We start from the raw sequence: 26200 nt of genomic DNA on the forward strand, positions 1-26200 counted from the left end.
TGCAGGAGCGTCTATAGAAAGGTCCCAGAACTGCTCTCATTAATAAACTGTCACAATGCCCACATAGTACTAGGGACAGAAAGTTGGCTGAAACCAGATGTAAACAGTAATGAAATTCTGAACTCAGATTGGAAGGTATACCGCAGAGACAGGCTGGACAGTGAAGGGGGAGGCGTGTTTATAGCGATAAGAAGTGCAATAGTATCGAGGGAAATTGACGGAGATCCGAAATGTGAAGTAATTTGGGCGAAGGTCACAGTTAAAGCAGGCTCAGACATGGTAATTGGATGTCTCTATAGGCCCCCTGGCTCAGCAGCTGTGGCTGAGCACCTGAAGGATAAATTGGAAAATATTTCGAGTAGATTTCCCCACCATGTTGTAGTTCTGGGTGGAGATTTTAATTTGCCGGATATAGACTGGGAGACTCAAAGGTTCATAACGGGTGGCAGGGACAAAGTATCCAGTGAAATTTTTTTAAGTGCTTTATCTGAAAACTACCTTGAGCAGTTAAACAGAGAACCGACTCGTGGCGATAACATATTAGACCTTCTGGTGACAAACAGACCCGAACTATTTGAAACAGTTAACGCAGAACAGGGAATCAGCGATCATAAAGCGGTTACTGCATCGATTATTTCAGCCGTGAATAGAAATATTAAAAAAGGTAGGAAGATTTTTCTGTTTAGCAAAAGTGACAAAAAGCAGATTTCAGAGTACCTGACGGCTCAACACAAAAGTTTTGTCTCAAGTACAGATAGTGTTGAGGATCAGTGGACAAAGTTCAAAACCATCGTACAATATGCGTTAGATGAGTATGTGCCAAGCAAGATCGTAAGAGATGGAAAAGAGCCACCGTGGTACAACAACCGAGTTAGAAAACTGCTGCGGAAGCAAAGGGAACTTCACAGCAAACATAAACATAGCCAAAGCCTTGCAGACAAACAAAAATTACACGAAGCGAAATGTAGTGTGAGGAGGGCTATGCGACAGGCGTTCAATGAATTCGAAAGTAAAGTTCTATGTACTGACTTGGCAGAAAATCCTAAGATATTTTGGTCTTATGTCAAAGCGGTAGGTGGATCAAAACAAAATGATCAGACACACTGGGACCAAAATGATACTGGAACAGAGGGTGACAGACTAAAGGCCGAAATACTAAATGTCTTTTTCCAAAGCTGTTTCACAGAGGAAGACTGCACTGTAGTTCCTTCTCTAGATTGTCACACAGATGACAGAATGGTAGATATCTAATTAGGCGACAGAGGGATAGAGAAACAATTAAAATCGCTCAAAAGAGGAAAGACCGCTGGACCTGATGGGATACCAGTTCGATTTTACACAGAGTACGCGAAGGAACTTGCCCCCCTTCTTGCTGCGGTGTACCGTAGGTCTCTAGAAGAGCGTAGCGTTCAAAAGGATTGGAAAAGGGCACAGGTCATACCAGTTTTCAAGAAGGGACGTCGAACAGATGTGCAGAACTATAGACCTATATCTCTAACGTCGATCAGTTGTAGAATTTTGGAACACGTATTATGTTCGAGTATAATAACTTTTCTGGAGACTAGAAATCTACTCTGTAGGAATCAGCATGGGTTTCGAAAAAGACAATCGTGTGAAACCCAACTCAGAGAGCCATAGACACGGGTTCCCAGGTAGATGCCGTGTTTCTTGACTTCCGCAAGGCGTTCGATACAGTTCCCCACAGTCGTTTAATGAACAAAGTAAGAGCATATCGACTATCAGACCAATTGTGTGATTGGATTGAAGAGTTCCTAGATAACAGAACGCAGCATGTCATTCTCAATGGAGAGAAGTCTTCCGAAGAAAGAGTGATTTCAGGTGTGCCGCAGGGGAGTGTCGTCGGACCGTTGCTGTTCACAATATACATAAATGACCTTGTGGATGACATCGGAAGTTCACTGAGGCTTTTTGCGGATGATGCTGTGGTATATCGAGAGGTTGTTACAATGGAAAATTGTACTGAAATGCAGGAGGATCTGCAGCGAATTGACGCATGGTGCAGGGAATGGCAATTGAATCTCAATTTAGACAAGTGTAATGTGCTGCGAATACATAGAAAGAAAGATCCCTTATCATTTAGCTACAATATAGCAGGTCAGCAACTGGAAGCAGTTAATTCCATAAATTATCTGGGAGTACGCATTAGGAGTGATTTAAAATGGAATGATCATATAAAGTTGATCGTCGGTAAAGCAGATGCCAGAGTGAGATTCATTGGAAGAATCCTAAGGAAATGCAATCCGAAAACAAAGGAAGTAGGTTACAGTACGCTTGTTCGCCCACTGCTTGAATACTGCTCAGCAGTGTGGGATCCGTACCAGATAGGGTTGATAGAAGAGATAGAGAAGATCCAACAGAGAGCAGCGCGCTTCGTTACAGGATCATTTAGTAATCGCGAAAGCGTTACGGAGATGATAGATAAACTCCAGTGGAAGACTCTGCAGGAGAGACGATCAGTAGCTCGGTACGGGCTTTTGTTGAAGCTTCGAGAACATACCTTCACCGAGGATTCAAGCAGTATATTGCTCCCTCCTACGTATACCTCGCGAAGAGACCATGAGGATAAAATCAGAGAAATTAGAGCCCACACAGAGGCATACCGACAATCCTTCTTTCCACGAACAATACGAGACTGGAATAGAAGGGAGAACCGATAGAGATACTCAAGGCACCCTCCGCCACACACCGTCAGGTGGCTTGCGGAGTATGGATGAAGATGTAGATGTAGGTGACATCTTTTCTGGTTATGACTCGTAAAATTAGAATACATAAGTCTTTTATTTTTAGCTTGACTGTAGCTATAATGGATTATTCGGTAATGGCAGGATGCAATATCATACCTCGATACTCCACATAATAAAAGACAATCTGCCCTATATTTGTTTATAAGACTAATACCTGAGTACCCATCATTCCCCAGGATTGTAATTATTTCTTACTTCTGTTAGTCCTTGACGCCTTTTCCCGTCTCTGTCCATCTTATCTTCCTTCTCTTCCCCTCCCCTCTCTCAGTTCATCTCATCCATCCCCACTCTCTTTCCGTCTGCTGCTCCAGTCTCTGTCCATCTCCTCCTACCCCTCTCTCATTCCACCTGTTTCACTCATTCTCTCTGTCCATGTACTTCTCCTCCCTCTGTCCGTCTGCTCCTACCCCCTCTGTCCATATTCTCCTTCATCTCCTCCTCTCCCTCTAATTCCAGGTCCTCTTCTCCCTCTCTTCGCCCATCTCCTCCTCCCTCCTTACTCTGTCCTTCCCGTCCCTGTCTCCCATTACACAGCGCTAATGTCAGTTGATGCTGTAAGTAAATAGCTACAATTATTCATATAATCAACAATCATTCCTCATATACGTAACATGTTTAGAATTTTTATGGTGTTTTACAACAAATATATGGGATTTGCTCGTCAGTCAGACACTTACCAGGGTGGCTTAATAGATGTGGGCTATAATTATTGTGAGAATTTTATTGCGGCTCTTTCTTAGAAGCCTATTTTTACTGCCAGTCTAGTGTTCGTTGATCGTAACTCATTTTTCGATCATCGTTTCTTCTTCTTTGCAGGAAGTAGTACGTGTGTGTGGACCTGTCTTGTGATACATCAGTCGAGATTTATCATTAATAAGTACCCAAAGCTTATGTCTAATGGTCCCATCATGATGATAAACATAACACAAGTTACTACATATTCGTCTCAGAACCTTTTTACTACTACAGTTAGCATTCTAGCTCTCCAGATAAACTCTGCTGTCGTTAGTAGTATTTCATTACTGTTATTATTCTCAGTAATTAATTAGAGAGCAGTATAATAAGACTATTTTAAGAACGTTTTTATTCGTACATCATTCGTTGGCAGCTTCCTGTCTTCGACAAGTGACAGACGCTGTCCGTCTTATCTGCCAGCTTTACGAAATTACAAATGCCGTCGCTAAAGCATGGGCAGTCCTCAGCTACTGTTTGTTTACCGTTCGTAGAGCAGTCTGGGCGTTGGGAAGGAATTCGATGGTCCACACAGCTAGGAATATTTATATTTTTCGCGATTCCCAACAGCCAATGTCCACATGTGGAGGCCACTGTGCTACTTCCCCGTAGCTAGCCGTTTCATTTACCTGGGGACTGTTGCTGTGACGACACCTATGAGCTATATGGAGCCTTGTAGTGGTCCCAAGAATCGAGGAGAAATGGCGGTGGTTTTACTATAATGATGTACATGGAGGTCGTTTTCTTCCAGCAGTCACCGCGTGTGTGTTTTTCGTAAGCTGAACCTCGTTTGTGATGGGAAGTAAATAGTTCGCCTTTGGAGAATCAGCTTATCGACATCTATTTAATGTCGCATTTTATCGTATAGTAAGAGAGGTGCCGTGATCTCTGTGAGTCTTTGACAGTCTACGTAGGAATATCTCATTATTGATGCACTGTGGACATTGCGCAGTCTTATTCGCGTGGTGGGACGTATACATATACTCTGTACTTATTTACGATTCTTATAACTTCACGTACTAATATTGCGACAGCTACATGTTTTAATTCTGCCTGGGAGCCCTGGTTACTCTTGCCCACAGTCAGTGTGTTTGCAGGATCGTATTTACGAGTCTTACCTCATCGTTATACAGTGATAATAATGCGGGTTTTATTCGTATAAATATCACTTTGTGGCAGGTCAGCAGTAATTCATTGGCTTTCCACAATTAAATTTTACATATACATGCAGTGTCACTCATTATTAATGCAGATAAGTTTTCGTAGAAATATTTATTTAAATGCTGCAGTGCGCTAGCTGGCCAACGCGTAAGTTTGGAATTCTATGGATCAGTCGAACTCACAGTCATAGCAATGCCATACTTGGAATTTCCTCTAGTTAATGTACGAGACTTACAGTCACGTCGAGCATACTAACAATTTTGCAAGGTTGTTTTTCTTTAGATACCGTAAGTATAATTACGTGTCTTCATTCTACCCGGGAGTGAAGCCTGCCTGAAAATGGAGTGACCCACGCATAACAGCTAGTTTTAAAAGCATGATGGTTGGGGAGGAACGTGATCTTTTTTCTTATTGGTCCTGAGGGAAATGTGGTCGGAAGGGGAGTGCTTGGCGCTTACGCCGTTAGCAACGCTTATCCGCAAAGTCGTCTACAGATTTTCGCTGGTCAACGTTTAGACGTCTGCGAGTTAAGACCGGTTTGCTGTGGTGGGATGTCTGCTCGTGAATTATAGATTTCGTATCATGCCTTTTGCGCCAGCCATCAGGTCGGAGAAAATTACATCTATAATTATGCCACTTTCTTGGTCATTGATGGGTTGCATCAGTAGTAGTGGCCTTATGCCATATGTTGTAGTTCCAAGAGTGCTGTATCCTGCTGGCTACTTGGGGGAGGGATGTTGTCTGAGATACCTCTTTAGATGAATATTTTTTGTTGCACTCTGCTACTTCTTACACACCTAGTATCCTTGGTTGGAAGCTGAAAACTCGATAGAGAGAGTTTTTATTTGATTTTCAGTATTTTATACTGTCCGCTGTTTTGCTCTAATTACAAAAAATGCCTTCTAAAATTTTAAATTTCTAATAGAATTGGCTATGACATCACTATTTCCACCAGCGTTTTCCTTTCTAACTGATGCATTAAGATGTCACACGGATTAGTGAGGGCTTCGTAATGATGGCTTCGTAATGATAAATAATTTGTGCGCATGCTGCACTGTGGTTACCTGAAAGCATCATGATGTCAACGCAATGTTGATGCGATGTTGAGAGCAGTGGAATGGAACTCACATAATTCGATTAAACCCGTAAAATTTTGGAAAGACACGGAAAATGTGGAGAAATGCGTAAAATTGTTGAAAATATAGAAAAAAACGAATAATTGGGTGAAAAATAAGAAAAATTGAGGAAGAATGAGAATAATTAGATATCTGACTGTGTGCCGTCTCTGGTGCCGCGAATGACGTGATATTAACAACCTGATCCTCTCCCAATGCTGGTCAGCTCCAGAGTGAAGCAACCCACAGAAGTACACCAGTGATAACAGATGAACGTGGGGAGGGGGTTATTCAACCTTACTGGTCCAGGTGGAGGAGTGGAGGAGACGGGAAGGAAGGAAAGGGTTTGTTGTTCCCGTGGGTTACCTCCATCTATTGCCGGTGGTTCCCTGGGAGAGAGGAGTGGGCGAGGACCTTGATTACAAACAGCCCAACTATGTAACCCGCCACAGGACGTCCTTATCAGTGACCTTGAGTGTTCAGCAGCACATTGAACTCGGCACTCTCAAAGTTGACGTTCGAATGCACAGTCCGTGTGCCGACGGATTTACAGCCAGATCTTCGTCACCATCACGCCTTGCATGAGGTTCTGTTCGATGGTCACTGACTACACAGACTATGTGTTGACAGCTCCAGGACACCGACAAATGGAGACTTAGAAACACTACAGAGCAGTGGCACGCTAAGAGGTGGAGGAGGCGACACAGCCCGGGCCTCAGGTCCTGTTAAAGCGGGAGGCTTCAAATGTCAAGGCCCTAAAGATCTGGAGGACTCCCAGCACCAGACGATTTTTAACCAGATCCCAAACAAGGCCAAAATATATTCGGTAAATAAGAGACAGTTTTGAGTTCGAGGCCTCGTACGTATGTAAAATAAATGTCGGAAAAGACTGCAGAGGATACACCAAAAGTTATTCAATTGAAGCTGGAAAAAATGGCCTTGATATTACGTTATGCAGGGCTCAAGGTTATGACAGTGCCACGTCACTGTCAGGTATACCTGCAGAAGTACAGCGAAATATTCGGGAAGTCAGTCCAATAGTTCTGTTCAGTCCCCGAGCTAACCATTCCTTAAATCTATGTGGAGTTCATGCATTCTCATGTGCTTCCGATAGTGTCATTTTCTTGATACAGATAGGAATTACTTGCAGGGATAACAGGAAATAATTTGAAACTATTGTTTGAGAGTCGCTGGAATGCTCATTACAATTCAGCTCAAGTCATAAAAGGAAACGTGAAAAATATTCTGAGCTCTTTGGCAGATGTGCAAGATCAAAAAAATGGCTCTGAGCACTATGGGACTCAACTGCTGTGGTCATAAGTCCCCTAGAACTTAGAACTACTTAAACCTAACTAACCTAAGGACATCACACACATCCATGCCCGAGGCAGGATTCGAACCTGCGATCGTAGCGGTCGTGCGGTTCCAGACTGTAGCGCCTTTAACCGCTCGACCACTCCGCCCGGCAATGTTCAAGATCAATGCGAGGCAAACCTTTATACTAGATCTACAGCAAGCTTGCTCCTTTCAGCTGTATGTGATTTTACCTTTTTGATCTACATCAACTTTTGGAACACTACACTGAAGGAAGCAAATTTAGTCCAACAATATCTACAGTCTCCAAAAATGACTTTGGATAAAGGGCTAGCCAAACTGAAAACTCTAAATGAGCTCTTCATGACGAAACGAATTACAGTAATATAGACGCTGTTGTTACATTTGGCACTAAAACATACAGTGATACAGACATTAACATTGACCAACAAGGGGAAATGAGGGTAAATAAAACGTTTCCGAGTGAACAAGCTCATGACGCTGGATTATCGATTCAAGGATAAGTTCGTCAATCAATATTTGAATACGTAGACTGATTCATACAAGAACTGCCACAATAATTCACGGTCACGATTGAAATCATCAAAATTTTCGTAATTGATGAAATAAAATTTATGGTTGAAGTTTCCGATGACGCTTTGTCTGTAGCACTGGATAATGTGGTAGAAATTTACGGCGAGATTCGTAAGGAACAGGTGCTGCAAGGAATAAAAAGATATCTTAGGCATCTGCGTGCAACCGATACGAGTGTGGACGTTGTTGCTAGATGGACAGCCCAAGAAATCCGTCAGCTTACAATAAAATGGGACTTTAGTTAACCATTACCTTCTACTCCACTTATAAACCAGTACTTCTTGGACATATGTGTCTCAGTCTCACCATGCGAGAGAAGTTTTCCTAAACTCAAACTCATAAAAAAATTACTCCACAATGAATCAAGAACGACTAAACATTATGCCCATTTTATTAACTGAAAGAAATGTTTGAAATGAAATAGGTTTCAACGACGTTATTGAGAAATTTTAGTACATTAAAGACACGAAAACATGTACCGTAATAATGTCAATAATAAGTACTATCTTTTACTAAGGTTAGGAAACTGGTATTATAATCGTACAACCTTTGTTTCCAGACATATAGAATCAAAAGTAATTTTCTTAGTCTATTCTTTATTATTTCGTTGCATCCCAACTGATAGTTGTTGTGCTGATTCTTATTCGTATTCTACGTTCCTCATCTACACATCTAAGTATGTACACTCCAAGAAAAAATGCAACATATTCAAGGACAGGTTCACTTTACTGACAAGTGGCGGGACAGCTAACTCGTCATTGTAGGGCTATATGATAAATAAAACGCACACGTCACAGAACAAGGTGCCCAGACAGTCGCACCAATACTTATTGTATCCTTTGTGGCGGCAATGCACACATGTATTTTCGCATGCAAATGATCATGAAGATGCAGAATGGCATCCTGCAATAGGTTGTCCCTAGCATCTTGCACCTTTTGTTACAGTTCGGCAATGTCTCTTGCAGGTCTCGGAGAATGATGTAGTTCCCGCTTCATCACGTCTCGTACGTGTTCAATTGGGGAGAGGCCTGGTGATCTTGGTGGTCAGGCCATATGTTCTATAACGCGAAGAGCACGTTTAGTCGCAAGAGCCGTATTTGGATGTGCATTGTCCTGCTGAAAAAGAACATCATCTTCCTGTTGTAGTGCTGGCAGGAGCACGGGGATAACAGCTTGTGCAATGTAGGCGGCACTGGTAATTTATCCTGCAGAAACACCGACAATGACTGCGAGTTATAACATGGTTCAAATGGCACTGAGCACTATGGGACTTAACATCTGAGATCATCAGTCCCCTAGAACTTAGAACTACTTAAACCTAAATAACCTAAGTACATCACACACATCCATGCTCGAGGCAGGATTCGAACCTGCGACCGTAGCGGTCGCGCGGTTCCAGACTGAAGCACCTAGAACCGCTCGGACACACCGGCTACCCCGCACCCCCTCAAGCCATTATGCCTCCGACTGTACTGCTTGTCATGAGCGAATGCACTGTGGAACAGGCAATTCACCAGGTCCACGACGTACACCTGTACGTCCATCACTCGCATACAGACGGCATCCAATCTCATCGCTGAAGGCAAGACATCGTCACTCTCCAGTGAACTATTTTACGATACCGGAGTAGCCATGCTGGTTGTGTAGTGGTGACAGAGGTAGCCTGGCTAGAGGCACAAATGATCCTAATCATGTTGAAAGCAGTGGTCCCTTACATCACAGCAGGTGCAACATATGCCCGGTTTTCGTTTCTGAATGACGTTCGGTTAACCACAGCTGCTCGCACAGTGCGTCAATCTTGACGTGCGTCTGACTACTCAGACGTCCAGAATCTAGTCTACAGCTGTTGGAATGTTCCACAGGCCACTTTTGAAAGCAGCAGCACACCACCGATGCACTGTGTTGAACATATGCTGCACTCAGTCAATACGTCCATCCAGATTCCCGAAGACTTATTATTCGACCCCTTTCAAATGGCTGAAACTGTTAAACAGATGATGCACGGATTAGCCCCCTGAGCATCATCTGATCGCCGATGACCGTGACAAATATATCAATAACACTACAACCCCTCACTATGTACATTCTTTGGTACAACTGAACACAGTCCTTGAGGGGGTTGCATTTTTGTTCCGGCAATGTACATTATAATTCGGACAGTGTGCAGTAGGCCTAAACGCATTATAAATCAAATACTTATCTTTTTGTCAACCATTAAATCTATGCTATTTAGTTTTTCCAAAATGTAAATACAAAAACATCAATATTCAAACAGACCAGGGGACTCACTTAGATTCGTTGTCCCGGGCTCCACCACTGCCAGTGAATCCTATTTCAAAACTGGGCCTCCGCGAGGATACATCAGACTGCCAGGTATGAAATATTTTCGATTACCACCCTAAACGGCCATTCGCACAAAAAGCTATGTCCGTCGTACAAACGAGTTCAGAGAGAATTCTCCAGCTCAGTAAGGTTACCGTTATCTGACTGTTCCTAAAATCTTCGTGTCCTTTAGAGGACAAGAAGGTTAGATAAAGTATACCACATTCTATCCGACTAAGAACCGTATTTCATACCGTATACTACGTTTTTAAATAGCATCCTGGTTTTTAAAGTTGAGGCCATAACCGCTTTTCTGGGAAATAATTTCATCTACGGTGTATCTCTAATTGAACGCGTACCGTGAAATATGAAACACTATTCTGATGATCCAACAATACTTATATTAACTTCTTTGTCATTGTCATGAAAACTGGTCAAATGAGTCCATCGTGTCGTAAATGGTTTCCTGGCAATTTCAAGAACGGATTCATTACAGAATACCACATTATACTCTTATGATTCGCATGGTTTGAGAAATGGGTTTTATTTGTGGACAGCCCAAGTTGCTTCCAGACTTTCAAATTGTTGTCACAAGCAACAGTTAAAATGCGTAGTTGAACTCCATCCGTTTCTTTTATCATTTTTTACAAGAGCTCACTAATCGTTGTCACATCAAAGTCGTAATACATTGGCTGTTTCCATGCCGCAAATAAGATTGCGTAACAGTATCAAATGAAGTATCACATCAGCAAATGTAACTTCTTCGAATCTTAATGACCATTTTATGAGCACATAGCTCTTTGTAGGTTTTAAAAAGTTTTACTCCAGCTCTGACTTAACTGACTCGTCCATGTTTCAATCGTTGGACGGCAGAAGAAAAGGATAATTCTCTTTCCTCAAATAATGGTTTTCTTTGACAGAAACCAACACAGCTTACGAAAACTGTGTTTCCAGTAAGTGACGTGTGAAACTAGGCGCTATTTTCACCAGTAATTGATGTTACTATAATGGTAATGAAGGATATGAAGATAACTTGGCTCTAAATATTGCATTATATTGTTCAGCATGTCCCTGTGAAGATGTGGCACTGAGTGTGCTGAAGTATCTGGCAAGGTACGTTGTCTTTAAAGGCAAGATCATTGACAGCCCACTGGGCTGTTCAACTTTCTGGTACCTTGAGAAGCATTAATCAATTTCTAAACCTGTTGTTATACACCGCGAACAGTAGTTTCTTCAAAATGTAACTAAGGAGACAGATACAATTTTTTATTATCAGTGCGAAAAATACACTGGAGAACAACATCAAGGTTACTGTTTATCCCAACGGTGAACTGAATTCCGCAGGCCGGCCGCGGTGGTCTCGCGGTTCTAGGCGCTCAGTCCGGAGCCGCGCGACTGCTACGGTCGCAGGTTCGAATCCTGCCTCGGGCATGGATGTGTGTGATGTCCTTAGGTTAGTTAGGTTTAAGTAGTTCTAAGTTCTAGGGGACTGATGACCACAGATGTTAAGTCCCATAGTGCTCAGAGCCATTTGAACCATTTTGAATTCCGCAGCACTACAGTCTCCAGACGTCAGGGGACAGTGTTCAATGGCAGCGTCTTACCTTGAAGTGGCTTATCTTTTAAATTTCCACCTACCTTGATATTACACTACCCATGTACGTAGGTGCTGAACAGATCCTGTTTTTCCCACAATTAATCAATAAAATTAGCCAGACACTGCTTTAAAAGCAGTGAGGAAAAAGTCCTATTCATTTCGAGAGACTATCAAATTTATTTCGAAATTACACTTCTCTGTTTGGTAATATGGTAGGTGGTGACATCTGAAGCAGATAATTTGCTTACACTCATGATAAATTGGATAACAGGCAGCTGAAAAGCAGTACTAGAGAGTGAACGAGTGATGGATGTTTATGTGTGACGAAATGGTGACCAGATACGTCTGTCATTATCTCTCACCGACGAACAACACAGTAATGCACTGTCGGATCGGTTGTATCCATTAGTTCAGCTATATCTGATCACAAGCGACCTGTACCTTATGCATAACAGCACCCCATCGCTCTTGAATGTTTTGATGAATTCTCCACCGCCAAAAACGTGATAGTGGGTCTCCATCCAGTCCTCCTCCTCTCATCGTACAAGATAACGCGACCTCACTTATTTTGACTACATCTTTTAGGTTATCTGGTGATTTCTTTGTCTAGTTAATTCCATGCTACGACGCCTCATGAACATGAGAGTATCTCCTGACACTCGCTACTAGATAGATCTATGTAATTCATCTGGTCGCAAGCGTATTTCTCTGAAGACTGCAATAGGCTCCAACACGTGTCGTAAGAAATCATAGCAGGAAAGCAAAAACCGTTTCTATTTGACACTATCCTCAACAAAACCATAACTAGAGAACACTGATTAATCTGATAGTGTGGTTACGTTTGTAACACTGGCTTAAGGTTTTTAGTTGTTGCTAACACTTACAAGCCTAATTTGTAGAACAGGTCCTATTTCACCCCATTCTATTTCCATGCCATTGAGTGATGAGTCAGATGGAAACAAATCTGTCTGTTGACCGGAGTATGTTTCCAGATGCTGGGGATCTATGCTATGACTACCTGAAAAACTTCGATTACGAAACGCTAAGCACCAAAAACATGCTAGATAGAATAAAATTAGAAATCACCAGATTCAGACTCAACAGACAATGGTTTACGGTGCCCGACAAAAAAAATGAAGCACCCAGATGGATTGAGAATCAATGTTATATTACTTCAGTGATTGCAAATATCGAATCAAACTTATACATTGTAGGATCTGTCAGAATGACTCCATTTATCAGTATGACGTTGCAACCCGTCTGACCTGGATGCGTGCTTTGATTCGGTTCGTAAGGCTGTCAAAATGGCGTAGCATCCTCTCCGAGGCAGGCTGGCCCCACGAGTGGTGTAACTGGTCCTGCATGTCCTGGGTAATGACTGTAAGATGGAGCTGACGTCCGAGCTCCTCTTACACATGTTTTATCGGAGCTACCTGGGGATCTTGCTGCCCACAGGAGCACCTCAACGTTATGCGGACAGTTCATAGACACACATGCCATGTGTGGACGAGCATTGTTCTCTTAAAAAATTGCACTGGGAAGGAGGGGGCGTGTGGCAGAGTGAGTCATTCGCCATTGGCGTCAGATTCCAGACCATTTTAATCAAATTCCAAACAAGGCAAAAATATGTTCTGTAAATAAGAAGCAGTTGGTAGTTTGAAGGCCCATACATATTAAAAATATAAAAATAGAAACTTATTTACATATTATCAGGCCATGGCAACTGTCAATGGGTGTGTTCACTATTTTTAGATTTTTTGTAACACGTTGCATGAAACTTAAAAACCGTAGAAGGAGAAAATGTTGTCTGCTAGTCGCAATTATTTTACATGAAACGTTTTTTTTTTTACACCAGTGCCATATACACAGATATTCTATAAGTACGATTAAAAATACGCTCGTAAGTGCAGTGGAGAGCTTACAAATGATTTAGTGAACTTTTCAACTACAATACTACATTCAAGAAATTACTTTTTGAATGGTTATACACATGAGGGCATGCTGGACAGTAATGCCTCCGAATTCTTTCAAACATTCAAATTTGTGTGAATTCCTAAGGGACCAAACTGCTGAGGTCATCGGTCCCTAGACTTACACACTACTTAAACTTACTTAAACGAACTTATGCAGAGAACAACACACACACCCATGCCCGAGGGAGGACTCGAACCTCCGGCGAGAGGGTCGGCGCAATCAGTGACATGGTTCCTCAAACCGCGCGGCTCCGAATTCTTTATGTGAAAACTATTAAAGCTCTTTAAATCAAAAAACGTTCTTAACATTCTATATCCTTATTCTTCACGTCTACATATTTGCAGCACTCTGTCGCTAGAGGGCTCCGAACTGTAGCATGTAAGATAGCAGTGAGTAACGTAACTATGTCGGCGCGTGAGAAACAGCGTCGAGAGCGAAGAGTGCGTTCAAACATGGAAAACCATCTTCATCAGCATGACAACATCAGACCACACACTACCGTTACGACATTTGCAACAGACCGACACCTTGGTTTCACTATCATGGATCATACTCCTTAAAGTCCAGACTTGGCCCCATCCAAACTTCATCTTTTTCCAAAACATGAAGAATACCTTCGGTTACTTCAATTTGACAGTGAAGAAGGGTTGCATGCAGCGGTGAGGTTGTGGCTCCGTCAAAAAAGTCAGACATTTTACAGCCGCGCGGAGTGGCCACGCTGTTTGAGGCGCCATGACACAGACTGGGCGATCCCTCCCGCCGGAGGTTCGCGTCCTCCCTCGCGCATTGGTGTGTGTGTTGTTCTTAGCATAAGTTAGTTTAAGTAGTGTGTAAGTTTAGGGACCGATGACCTAAGCAGTTTGGTCGCTTAGGAATTCACACACATTTCAACATTTTTTCAAACATTTTACAGTGACCAAAATATGGTCTCTCGTTGGGAGAAATACTCTCATAAGCCAAAACATTACGACCACTGTCCACAGCGACGTTGGGTGCTGCTTTATGGGGTTGTGGGCACGTAACGGGATATCAAAAGTATGCAAGCCTAGCAGACACGGACAGGGAATCGCTCTGGAGAAGATATCTCAAGGTATCTCAAGCTATCCCAAAATCAGCGAAGCTAATCCAATATTCACGTGCTACTGTCGTAAGCACCTACCGAATGATGTAGAAGGAAAGTGAAACTACGCCTGGGCGCTAAATGGTTGGACATCCGCGACTCTTCACACAACGTGGAGTTCGGAGAATTATCTGCTGTGTAAAGTAGGATAGATGGTGATGTGTGACATCAATGCCTAAAGAGCACAATGCTGGTGCACTCACAAGCGTTACAGATCACATCGTTCTTCGTACATTGTTGAATATGGAATTCTGCGGCAGACCACCACTAATGTTCACACGCTGACCGAACGACATCGTCATTTACGATTGCAGTGGGCACGGGACCATTGGGATCGACCATCGATCAGTAGAAATGTGTCTGTTCTTCCGGTGAATCACATTAATATTGCTACACTAGGTCGCTGGTCGCCTCCATAACCGCCGTCACCGAGGAGAAGGGCGGCTCGAAACGTGCAGTACGTCACGGACGTAGATTGGTGGGAGCAGTATTATGCTCTGAGAGTCATCTGCGCTTACATGGGACCTGTGATCGTAATCGAAGACGGGCTGAGAGCTGCGAACAAGCTGCGTCCATCATGTTTGATGTCTTCCCCGACGGCGATGTCATATTTCAGCAGTATAACTGTCTGTGTCTCGGAGGCAGAACCGCACTATATTTGTTTGAGGAGGATTATAGTGAACTCATGTTGATGTCTCGGCGACCAAATTCGCCTGATGAAAATCCTATGGAACCAATCTAGGTCACTATTAGGAGCCATCACCGCGTACGCAATTCAGTGGCCCGTTATTTACGCTAATTACATGACCTGTGCGTAGACATCTAACGATACATATCTCCACAAACCTACTATCACAATATCGGTCCCTGATACGCAGAATTAGTAATGTATTTCATTCCAAAGACGGACAAACAAGCTATTAAGCAGGTGGTCATAATGTTTTGGCTCATCTTTGTATGTTTGTCGCCAGGATGACTAAGTTGGGAAATAAATATGAAGACATGAAGAAGAGAGCTATAGAATATTAATAGCGTTGAATTTATTTAAAAAGCTTTAATAGTTTTCCCCCTAAAAATGCGGAGGAAATACTTTTCAGCACATCCTCATAATTATTATACAGTTGCATGGGTCACCTCATGTGACGTTTCTTTTGCCCACAGGCTCTGCTTCCGAGGCACCTCCTAGCGTACCAGACGCGGTGGGTCCGCCCTCACAGCAAGGTGAGTGGCGGATGGTAATGTGTTCGCATTGGGCCAATATAGAGACTGGCCGCCTAGCCTAGCCCATTCACCCATTCACCCTATGAATGGACAGGTGGCGCCCCTCAGCAGAGTTCGAGCAGGCACACGGGGGGAGGGGTTTACCATTTATCATGAGCCCCAAAATTAGGCTAATTATGGAGCCCTTAGGCAAATAGCGTTCAGGACTTGAAAAAAAACCAATGTGGCCTCGGTATGTCTGCCGCGGGGCCTCATCCGAAATCTGGAAGTGGCCTCGCCTACGACTATCGAGCGTACAGGATGCAGTCGTCTGCAAGTTGTGGCTCACATTGGCACCAAAGACGTCTTTTACAGGGGTTCGAGGTCATCCTCAGTACATACAGGTGGCTGGCAGAGGTGGTGAAGAGTCTCTGGCCTCGTATGCGGGGTGCAAACAGAGCTCACAAATTGCAGCATTGTTCCCAGAGCTGATAGGGGTCCTTTGGTTTGGAGCCGAGTGCAGGGCTCAACCAAAGGCTTCGTTGACTCCGTGACGGTCTTGGCTGCACACATCTAGACCTGTGTTATTCTGTAGAGATGTGTAGGACTCTCCTTGGTAGGTCAGGGGTGCACTACACAAAGAAAGCAGCTACTTGGGTAACAAAACACTTGTGGAGTGCACAGGAGAGGTTTTTGGGCTAGACGGTAGTCTGAGGTGCTCTGATGAACACTCAGCAGATGATACGCAGCAAAGGAAGTTAGAAGTCGTTCAGAGTAAAGACACTTCGACTGCCAAAATTTTATCAGTAAACTGTCGAAGTATTCGTAATAAAGTGCCTTAATTTAGTGACTTTCAGGAAAGTTCTCGAGCTGAAATTATTCTTGGGACCGAGAATTGGCTGCAACCCGAACTGGAAAGCTCTGAGATATTTGGTGAAGCGTGGAAAGACAAATTATGGGTCATAGAAGGGGGAGTGTTCGTTGTAGTTTACAAAAGTATTGTCTCTACTGAGATCAAAGAGGTGTATGACAGTGAAGTTACCTGGTCGCGTATAGCAGGTGTAGGTGAAACCAGTTAAATGGTTGGATGTATTTACAGGCCACGATTCAGCTGTGACAGTTGTAGAGTCGTTCAAAGAAAGTCTACAGTCAGTAGCGCATAAGTCCCCAGATCATGCAATACTAATTGGAAGGGACTTTAACCTACGGCGTATTGACTGGGACGTCCATTCATTGCGGGGGGTACAGACAGGCCGCCAGGCGAAATACTTTTGATCACATCTTCTGAAAACTGTTTTGAGCAGTTAGCTCGGCAGCACAAACGCAATGGAAATATCTTAGACCTTGTAGTTACAAATATGCCGGACCTTACCTACAATGTCAGTACAGAAATGGGAATAAGCCATCATGATGTAATTATATCAACAATGATTACGAAAATTCGTAAATCAGTGAAGAAGTCTAGGAGAGTGTTTGTGATAGATAGAGCAGACAAGCACTTGTTAGCAACTCACTTAGACAGTGAACTGACATCACTTAGTTCCATTGAGGAAGTATGGGTAAAGTTTAAGCAGATTGTAAATCGTGATGTGGAGAATTATGTGCCAAGTAAGTGGATACAGGGTGGAAAAAACGTACCATGGCTTAATAACTAGATTCGTAAGATTCTGAGGAAACACAGGCTGTTGCACTCTCGCTTCAAAAGAGAATGCGCAAATGACGACACGCAAAGGTCAGTAGAGATTCCAGCTGATACCACTGCCATACCTTAGCAAAATATGTGGCAGAGAATCCGATAAAATTTTGGTCCTATGAAACATAGCTAAGCGGTTCCATTCAGTCCCTTGTTGATAAATATGAAGTTTGGTTTATGGGGCGCTCAACTGCGCGGTTATCAGCGCCCATACAAATTCCCAACCTTTGCCCAGTCCAGTCTCGCCACTTACATGAATGATGATGAAATAAGCCCCTTATTGACCAGTCTGGTGTGGCAGTTGAAGATAGCAATGCTCTACAGCATTGGCCTCTTACCTAGCTTGCATTTATCGTGAATCTCTCGTCCAGCCCAAAATCTCAAGCGACTAGAGAAAAAGTGTAGTTGATGTCTGTATGTAAGAAGAGTAAAAGTACGTACCCGAAAAATTACGAACCAATCCCTAACTTCGTTTCCTACAAAATCATTGTACATATTCACAGTTCTAATATAATAAACTTTCTTGAGACTGACTCAGAATGGTTTTAGAAAGCATTGCTCGTGCGAAACTCAGGATGCCCTTTTCTCACATGATATACTGCGAACCATGGATGAACCCAAACAGCCAGATTCCATATTTCTAGATTTCCGGAAAGCATTTGGCATGGTGCCCCGTGGCAGGCTGTTAACGGAAGAACGAGTATATGGAATAATTTCTCAGATATGTGCGTGGTTCGAAGACTTCCTATGTAATTCAACCCAGTATGTTGTCCTCGACGGCGAGTGTTCATTAAGCGGCAAAGTATCGTCAGGAGTGCCTCAGGAAAGTGTGACAGGACCGCTGTTGTCCTCTGTATACATGAATGATATGGCGGACATGTTGGGCAGCATCAGCGGTTGTTTGCTGACGATGCCGTGGTCTACGGTTAGGTGTCGAAGGTGAGTGACTGTATGAAGACACTAGACGACTTAGACAAAATTTCCAATTGATGTGATGAATAGCTGCTAGCCATAAATGTGGAAAAATGTAAGTTAATGCGGATGGGTAGGAAGAAGAAACACGAAATGGTCGTATCCAGAATTACTAGTGTCCTCCTTGACACAGTCAAGTTGTTTAGATATCTGGCAGTAAAGTTGTAAAGCGATATGAAATGGAACGAGCATGAAAGAACTGCGGTAGAGAAGGCAAATGGCCGACTTCGGGGTTTTGGGAGAATTTTAGGGAAGAGTGGTTCACCTGTAGAGAAGACCGCATATAGGAAGCTGGCGGGACGAATTATTGAGTATTATTCGAGTGTTTATGATCCGTATGAGGTCGGATTGAAGGAGGACATTGAAGCAATGAAGAAGCGGACTGCTATATTTGTTACCAGTAGGTTCGAACAGAACGTGTTACGGAGATGCTTCGGGAACTCAAATAGGAATCCCTCGAGAGAAGAAGACATTCTTTTCGAGAAACTCTGTTGAGAATACTTAGATAACCAGCATTTGAAGATGACTGCAGAAATATTCTGCTGTCGCCAACACATATTGAGCGTAAGGGTCATGAAGATAAGATTTGAGAAATTATTGCCCATACGGAGGTATATAGGCAGTCGTTTTTCCTCGCGCTCAATTTGCGATTGGAACAGGAAAGGAAATAGCTAGTATTGGTACAGGGTATCCTCCAACACGCACCGTACGGTGACCTGCAGAGTATCTGTGTAGATGTAGATGAATGTAATCTTACGTTTCTACTTAGTGTATACTAAGTGTTCTTATGTTACCGACATCAGTAGGCACATATTTATCTATGCTCTATATGAGATGCTACTGATGATGAGCTGTACGCCGCATACTAGCAAATAAATACTTTTGAAGGGCAGCTCGTGGTGTATAACAAATGCCCGTTACCAAATACATACAAGTACAAATATTGGAAATTTGTGGTAAGTTCCTATGGGACGAAACTGCTGAGGTCATCGGTCCCTACTCTTACACACCACTTACTCTAACTTAAACTAACTTACGCTTAGGACAACACACACAACCATGCCCGAGGGAGGACTGAAACCTTCGACGGGGGGAGTCGCGCGAACCGTGCAAGGTGGCAAGACCGCGCGACTACCCTGCGCGGCTACGAGTTCAAGGTACGGAGTACTCAGTGAAAAAATGGTCTCATTTTGTGTTGTATTACGGAGAGAGAAATGAGAGAGTGACGCCCAGTGCCGACACGGAGCCTGTGGCTCTCGAATGGCACCAAGGAGGCAGCCAAGTTTAACATCCCGATCCGACGGACGAATCGCCATCAAGTGTCAGATGCCCTCACTCCATGAGTCACTGCGGGGAGGGGGGAGGGGGGGGGGAGTTGGAAATTAATCCAGTACCACAATAAACTGTAGGTACTCTAGCGTGCGCTTGTATGTGATGGAGACAATTAACATTTATAATGTCATGTCTCTTGGACGCCTATGAGCTACTCACGGCAATTTTGTAAGGCCTGCGTGTTATAGGCAACTATTAATATCATCATTGTTTGCCTTGATGTTGTAACCGGTATGTGTCCTAAGATCTGATAATGGCGGCTTTAGTTTCGCTGAAACCGGTAAACATGGAATAAAAAGAATTCTGCGATCTTGGCTACCAGTTTATTGTGTCACAAGCAACTAGATCACTCCCACATGAGCACAATGTGCTCCCTATTAATCCAGTACATTGGAGCACAGTTTGGTGATCAGAGCTTCACTCCACTACTTCTCCTTCTCTTGCTGTTGGTGCAGAAAATTTCTTCCACTACCAGTATTCATACGGGCCATCTCCGAGCAGAGCGCCACTGCGTTGGTGGCCTGGGTTACAGAGCGAGATGCTGAGTAGGAAAACTCCCTGTTTCTTGAAGGTATCGATTGTGGGTGTATTCTTAGGAAACCGATGCTCGTTGATACTTCTTTCATGTCTACCAGTACTTCAACCTCTTAGTAACAATCATTTTAGAGAGCTGAAACAGTTCGTAGTCCATGCTAGATCCAGAACATGACATGTAAACAACTGTTAACACACACTGAATGCTTAGAAGCAGAGCGGTAACTAATTACATCCACATCTATACTCTGCAGTCAATGGCAGGGGTTACTTCTCATTATACCTTGTATTAGCGCTGGAAGAATGACTGCTTAAATACCTCGGGGAACGTCGTATTTAGCCTACCTGCTCTTCGCGGTCCCTATGGGTACGACACGCAAGGCGTTGTAGTATATTCCTAGATTCCTCACTTAATACTGGTTCTCGAAACTTTGTAAATAGGCTTTCGTGAAGTAAATGGCGTCTGTCTTCAAGCGTCTGACAATTTAATTTTTACAGCACTTCGCCGACGCTTTTTCATGGGTCACGCAAGTCTCTTTGTGGATGTTCCGTTGCGTACCATGACGCATCATGCGCATAACTCATAAATCACGAGTTAAACAGGCGTTCCTTAATTAACATCTACCCTCCATGTGAGACATACATTCTCCCTAAGATTGTCGGTTTGGTTCTGACACATCCTGTTTAATTTTACTAGTACTCATCAATAAAATGATGAATTTAGTTAGTAGCACCTACAACGTCTTTCTCTTCTGTAATGGAAAGCATTATTTCCAAATTACAGAATGTTACAAATAACGACGTTTCCTTTTGAGAAGATACTATGTGGCGAAAGTGTTGGCCCCCAATTCTGTAATGAGCATCGTATTGCGAGGAGGTGATGCCTCCCTTTTAGGAGAAGAAGTAAAGTCACAGACTTGGCAGTAGGGGGTGAGGCCGGGGCGTGGGCGGGAAACTGTATTAGGAGCGGGCATGCCAGCGTGAAATTGCTTTTCTGTCTGCGGCTCCCGCGCCAAACTGCGCATGCGCAGTTCGTTTGCCCCTGCGCAGGGAGCGCGCTGCGCGTTGCTTCCTATTCACAGTCAACAAAACTAAGCTGCCGGCTGAAGTTTGCAGTCGTGCTTTGTTCCCAACTCAGTTCATGCGCGCAATACCTTTGTGACGCTAGAGTTGCGCACATTTCCTCTCACTAGCACGCCCGTTACACTATCTGCGAATTCCCTGTTGTCTAAGGAAGAAGTAACATATAGGGAAAATATGAGGCAAAGTTTTCTCCTTTTTCTTTCGTTTCGAGCAGTGAGCTCTTGAAGATGATTAAACTTAAATCTCTTACATCAAGTGGACATAATCCGTTCGTGATATGAAGGGAAAAGTATCAATGTCAATAGCATTTAATATTGTTTATAATTCCAAAGCAATTATTGTATTTTTTGAGCAGCAGAAAACATCGAAACAAGTTTTTGTAAAGCGGTAATATACAAAGAAGTTAATACTTTTCGTTTACTTTTGTAGTTGTTATACAGTTTTCTTCGCTTCCTGCATCGGCTGAGCCAAAGTCTTTATTAAGAATATCGTTATCTCTCTGATGCCACTCACTGTTCATGAATTCTTGCTCTCCTTGTTCTCATGTCTTTCTCGTCATTACTCGGATTCGTCTCTCACAATGGACATAATTCCGTACTTTTACAGGCCACATTTTTTCTTCCATTCTCTTAAGATGTCCACGCCACACTCGCTTGTTTCGCTGTATCAAGTCTGTAACCTCTTCTGTCATCTTCAAGCTCTCTTTTATGGTGATAAATATCACGTGTTCCAACCACTGTACACTATCTGACCAAGAGTATTCCGACACTTATTAGTGGATATTAATTCGTATTGTGTTCATCCTTCGCCTTTTAAAACGGCTTTAACTCTGCTGCTGACATTTGCAATGAGGTGTCTGAATGTCTGTGGAGGAATGGCAGCCCAGTCTTCCTCAGCAGCCAAAACCAAAGAAGATAGTGATTTTTTATTATTTATTTATCTTTTATAATTAAAGCCATTATCTGAATAGCCAAAACAGGCCATACAAATCACATTTCATATGATAGGAATAAATTTGTGCATTAAATATTTATTTCTGATACTGTTTTTTAAATACTACAACTACTTCTACTACTAGAAAAGTCCAATAAAACCCAGTTACACAACTTTTTATACTACTATAAGCCCTACAGAATCTGTTCTATTTTGTTCATTTATTTTGATGCATTTAACTTTCAGATGATTGTTTCCGCTACTAGAACCGCCCTCATACAGCCCCGGTCAATAGCAATTGTGTTACGGCTTAAAGTCCACAACAGCGCAGTGTAGATTCTTGGGAAGCTGTTTAATTCGGTTCCAGCCGAACTCAATTATCTTCTCTCCATCTGCATAGTATATTATCTAGCCTGGATGGTAGCATGCTGACTTAGTGTTGAATGCCTCGTGAAGTCTTCCTTGGCCTTCCTGGATACTGCGGCTGCAGTTTCGTCCAAGATGCGCCAGGTCGACTCTCTCCTTAGTGCTGCTTTGGGATCCAGCATTCTTAGTATCTGACGTCCATTCAACGCCGCATCTATAGAGCTCTTAGTCCCACAATGTATGTTCTGGTGTGCCCACACTGCCGCAATTGCAGCTGGCTTTCATCTGTATTTCGATTTTGTATAGATAAGTAGCATACGGGGCCAGGCCAGCCAGGTAGTGTATCAGTCCACTCGACAGGTCAATAAATCTCATTTTTAATCTCTCCCTGATGTTAGGGTGAAATTCGCATGGTCTTCTGCCCGCAATGAAGTGTCCCATTCATTTTTACACAGTTGTTATATGCCATCTTCTATTGCCTTTTCCGAACTGGCCTCAGGTCCAACCACACTTCGTACTTCCATTTGATTGCCTTTATTTAAACAGTAAAAGGCTCCCCTTTTTCTAATTTCCAAGTCCAGTGGGCATATTCCTAGAATTACTAACAAAGCATCATTCGGGATAGTGCAGTAAGCGCCCGTTAACCCCTTAGCTTACAATGTCGTGTGAGAGACGTAGCGTGCCGACCTGGCTAAACATCAACTAGACGTATCAGAGAGGTGGTACGTTTACCGTGCCTAACAAGCACATGTCGCGTGAGAGACTTCGTCGCAAAATGTAAACAGAACGTCTCTGACACGTTGCGGAGCTGATCGAGTACACGCGGCATACACGATGTGTTCTTCGCCGCATTCGTACCTGCCGACATTACAAAAATACTTTCACAATGTTCCCGACGTGTAGCAAATGTGTTCACGAGGAAAGGGAGACATGTGGTGGCATAGCCAACAATGATTTTGCAGGATATTTTGACAGCGGCAGTGACAGTGGTAGCAACGTTTTACCTCCTGTACGAAAACGGTGTAAGCGGCTGGTGATTGAAGATGATACTGACGAAGAAGAGCAAACCTACCAGCAACAATCAGAGTCGTGGATGTGGCAAAAGGAAGACAATGAACCAACAATATGGACGTATACGGGAAATCCCGGAATAAAGGAAGCAACTTTACAGCACGTGAGTACAAGCATAAGAGAATTAGACGTTTTCTACGTAATATTTAATAGTACATTTTGGGAAAACATCGTAACTGAGACAAATAGATATGCACAAGACGTAGTCAACAATGAACAGAAGAGACGAAAAATAGACCAAAAGTGGTCTCCTATCGGCTGTAATGAAATAAAAATATACATTGCGCTATGTATAATCATGGCTGAAGTAAGGAACCCGTCGATTCAGATGTATTGGTCTAGGAGGGCCCTTTATAGAAACGCCACTATTTAGGAAGACGATGCCATTCAGGATATTTCAGCACATAAGTAGATTTCTGCATCTAGCGAATAACAGTTTAGCCAACAACACAGATAAGCTGTGCAATCTAAGGCCAGTCATAGATATGTTCAATCAAAAATTTAGGGAAGAGCACACAATGCAAGAGAATATTGCCATTGATAAATCATTAATGAACTTTAAGGAGCCCTTATCCTACAAATAATTTAACCCATCAAAAAGAGCGAGGTTTGGTATCAAAAATTATAAATTGTGTGAGTCAAGTTCAGGATACTGCTATGATTTTAAGATATACACGGGTAGTGACAAACGTGATGCTAGTGGTAGTGCCTCTGAAAGTGTATTTCTAGAACTATCACAGTCGGTATTACACAAAGGGCATACTCTGTATTTAGATAACTGGTTTTCTTCACCGATACTTTTCAAAACTCTCCCCACCAATAAAACTAATGTGATTGGAACAGTGACCTCAAACAGAAAAAATATTACCACACACTTCCTGAAGGCAAAATTAAAGAAGGGAAAATATACAGTGAAGAGTTATAATGGAATATTGGCACTAAAATGGAAAGATAAACGAGACGTTTGCATGCTTTCCACAAAACATTCAACGGCAAAAATGATTGCCACAGACACACCTCTCCACAATGCGTCGTGGAAACCGAAAAGTGTCGTCGAATACAACAGAGGCATGATTGGAATTGATCGCCAAGATCAGATGCTCGAATTCCTCCTTGTGATGAGAAAATGTATGAAAGGATACCGCAAGATATTCTTTTACCTATTTGATGTTACTTTATTTAGCACGTACATTTTATATTACAAAATACATTGCGGCAAACGACAGAGCTAAGCAGAATATAGGATTCACTTTGCAAAATCATTGTTGAAAACTACACCTTTACCGGAATATAATCGGAAGGGACGATTAGCATCCGGCGATATACACAAAGACTACACGCGCAACATTGGCCACATTTTCCCAAACATATTGATCCAACACCGTCAAAAGTAAATCCAGCGAGAGCTTGTGTAGTGTGCAGAAAGCATAAACGACGCAGCGAAACAACGTGGGAATGCAAAAAGTGCACGGTTGCATTACATGTGCCAGATTGTTTTGAACGATATCATACAATCGAAGGCTATTAAATTCGTGTACATGTCATTGTGAAGACATTGCGTTTGAAAATATGTTTGCCAACGTACTAACGTAACAGGCCTCAGAATGTTTTGAAGAAAATATTATACATTCTTAGATCATTGCATTGTTGTGAATATTATTATTAAGATGTATTTCATCAATGTATGCTTGCTTATAAAGGGAAATAAAACGTTTGTGATTATATCGTTGCGTTTGAGACAATGAATGTTTTGTTTCCAATGAGCAAATAATCGTCATTATTTATGATACCTGTAGAAATGTCACGTTACTGGTATCTCACACACGTATTTACAAATCCTGAGGGCGTCTGCACGACTTCGGACGCCACCAGGCGTAGTGCACCGCAGCCTTAGCGTATGTAAGCGCCGGGAATCGTAAGGCGCATCCGTACCTTGCAGCCACTTACGGCTCGCGCTAACGGAACTTCAATCGTAAGGCATGGGGTTAATCTGAGTAGCACTCCTCGTTAAATTCCTCTCTTCTCTTCACTCTTCTCTTCACTCTTCTCTTCACTAGCTGCAATCTATGAGCCCAAACGCTCGCACCATATCCTGCGATTGATGCTATTATAGATTGGTGGTACACTCTGTTTTCAAGGGAAACAGGAATCGCCAATCAGCAATGGTTATAATTTTATTCATTACGTTTGTAACTTTTTTGTCTACTTCCTCTATATGATTTGCAAAGTTACGACGTTCGTCCAGAAGTGCCCCTAGATATCTTGTTTCTCCACTTCTCCTAATCCTTATATCATTTAATTTTATTGTAGGGTTTATTACTT

Source organism: Schistocerca cancellata, chromosome 4 (genome assembly GCF_023864275.1).
Source record: "Schistocerca cancellata isolate TAMUIC-IGC-003103 chromosome 4, iqSchCanc2.1, whole genome shotgun sequence".
NCBI classification, from domain to species: domain Eukaryota; kingdom Metazoa; phylum Arthropoda; class Insecta; order Orthoptera; family Acrididae; genus Schistocerca; species Schistocerca cancellata.